The sequence below is a fragment of the Psammomys obesus genome, unplaced genomic scaffold (assembly GCF_907164565.1).
Source record: "Psammomys obesus unplaced genomic scaffold, mPsaObe1.curated_primary_1811, whole genome shotgun sequence".
Taxonomy (NCBI): Eukaryota; Metazoa; Chordata; class Mammalia; order Rodentia; family Muridae; genus Psammomys; species Psammomys obesus.
In genome coordinates, this window is record NW_026596120.1 from 9,647,601 (window position 1) to 9,650,068 (window position 2,468).

Genomic DNA, 2,468 nt, shown 5'->3' on the forward strand with positions numbered 1-2,468 from the left:
CTCAACTATGTTTGCAGCAGCTTTATTTGTAATAGCCAGAAGCTGGAAACAACCCAGATGTCCCTCAGTTGAGGAATGGATACAGAAATTATGGTACTTTTACACAATGGAATACTACTCAACAATTAAAAATGAGGAAATCATGAAATTTGCATGCAAATAGTGGGATCTAGAAAGATCATTCTGAGTGAGGTATCCCAGAAGGAGAAAGACACACATGGTATATACTGATACAAGTTTAAATGACAATAGTCTGATAAAATCTTCAAATGTATGATGGGTGAATAACCCTCAGTTTTCCACAAGTAAAGTTAATATTTTTTGTAAGTAAACTTCAGGGTGATTTTGTTGAATAAAAATGGCACAAGCATTTTGGTAGGAATGACACTAAATGTAAAATCTTTTTAGGAAGGGTCAACTTTATTATTTAATTTTTCCCACTAAATAAGAAGGTGTTTCTATTTATTAAGCATTTTTGTTTATTTCTTTAGAAACACATAATGAGTTTTCCTCATCTTTGTCTTTTACATTAATTTTAAAGTTTGAGAAGGAGAAACAAAAATGATTTGGATTCTAATACTTAATAGAATATTTTCATTTTTATTATCTTTTTTAGCTGGTTATTATTTGAGCGCAAGCAAACTGCTTTTAATGTTATCACTGAAACTATTTCTCTTACTAATGTCTCCTAGTATTACTACCACCTTTCAGTTGATTTACTTGAGTCTTTCGCATATACAATCATGGAACCAAAAAGCAATACTATCTCATCTTTTACAAAAAAAAGTATCTAGTGTTTTGACATTAAGCAGAATGTTGGATTTTGAAGTGTGTGTTTATGCGTACACCTATACATCAGAATTCACATACATACACACATTTGCATATGTACATGCTAACGTGTTTGCACATTAATCAAGTTAAAGGCATTTCCATCAGTTTTTATCCTATGAGTAATCGCTATTGCAATTCATATTGCGTTTTATCCAATGCTTTCTTTACATCCATCAAGATGATCATATTTCTTTTTGTCGTTCATCTCACTAATTGCAGTGAATTGTATGAGGAGATTTTTTTTTATTCTTTATTCCTATCATTCCTGAAATAATTCTTATCATGCCTTGGTCATTAAGAGTTATTTTATTCTACTGACTCTTGTTTAATTTAGGACTTATCAATCATTCATAGAATGATTCATTTATATATTTTTGGGCTGCATTTAGTAGATGTTAATGGATGTTTTTCCTAGGACTTATGAAAATGATTTTGGAAGCATAGCCCATTGGGAAATAAAAGTTCACACTGAGGTGAAGAAAATAGGTATATTTTGGGTTAGAAGTAACATGTTTGGAAAACAGGAGCCTGTCCCCTGGCAATGGGCAAAGGGACACCTTGCTGGTGGTGGTGGTCTTCTATCAGTCAGGGGCAGAGCAGATGGCAGTCCTCTGTTCATCCTGGCTTGATGCCTTGCTTGGTGACCAAAGCTGTTTTTTTGCCTAGAACACATAAAAATTAAATCAAATCAAATCAAGGCAGCATAGCGAGGAAGGAGGAGAGATAGAGACCTGAGTTCCACCATGCCACGCAGTGCCGACAGGGAAAAGGCCCACAGGGTCTCACCTCCAGTTCACGGCACGGGCACAGATGCAAAGAGCTCTGCCTACCACAGCATGTACAAAGGAGGACAGACAGACAGGCCTGCAGACCTGCCGTGCCCTCCACCGCACAGCACAGGAAGGCCATAGACGCGCCTGAGGATGTTACCCAGGGCCCCGCCAGCCAGGTGGCCAGCCTGGAGCAGGAGCCACCACAGTGTGCAAGTATGTGGTGGACAGGGGTGAGAGACGGAGAAGCGGAGCAGCTTGAGCGTCGTGAAGAGAGGTGGAACTGGAGGGTGGAGAGGAGCAGCCAGTGGTCAGCCCAGCTACGTGGGGCCATGGAGAAGCCCCAACCTGAGCTGTTGCTGAGGGGTTGGCGTTGACGTCCGTGGCTCATCTTACCGTTACAGACTATGGTCAGGGACCACATGGGTGTCTGGGGGCTGTGCAGAACTGGCTCCACTCCTCACAGAGCTAGCCCCACCGCTCTCTGGAGGAAAGCGGGCTCACGACCTCTCCCAGGCAGCACAGTGGATCTAGCCCTGGTGACAGGGGCAGGTGGTGTGAAGGTGGGAGGAGTTGACCCCGCGGGCCGTCGGGTGGCATGGGCACAGGGGTGATCCCTCCCGTCCCCGTCAACCACTACCTCCAGCAGTCGGGAGAGCTGACCCCAGGGTCATGATAGAGGGAGAGCTGTCCGTGTCCCTCACCAGTTGCAGCACTTGGGGAGGAGCTACACCCCACCTGGGTAGCACAGTAGGGCTGGCCCTCCTCGAAGGGAGAGCTGGTGAGCCAGCCCCAAGGGTGAGAGCGGGAAAGAGCTGGCCCTGTCACTCATTTGACAAGAGATGGCATGGGTGTGTGGGGGGT

At 44.0% G+C, this 2,468-nt stretch overlaps 1 non-coding gene across 1 annotated transcript; it reads left to right on the forward strand.

Annotated features, from left to right (window-relative positions):
- Positions 1 to 1,363: 1,363 nt before the first annotated feature.
- LOC129693219 (small nucleolar RNA SNORA48) lies at positions 1,364 to 1,509 on the forward strand. The gene has a single exon (XR_008722843.1). It is a non-coding gene; the product is annotated as a small nucleolar RNA SNORA48 (small nucleolar RNA).
- The last annotated feature ends 959 nt before the right edge of the window (positions 1,510 to 2,468 follow it).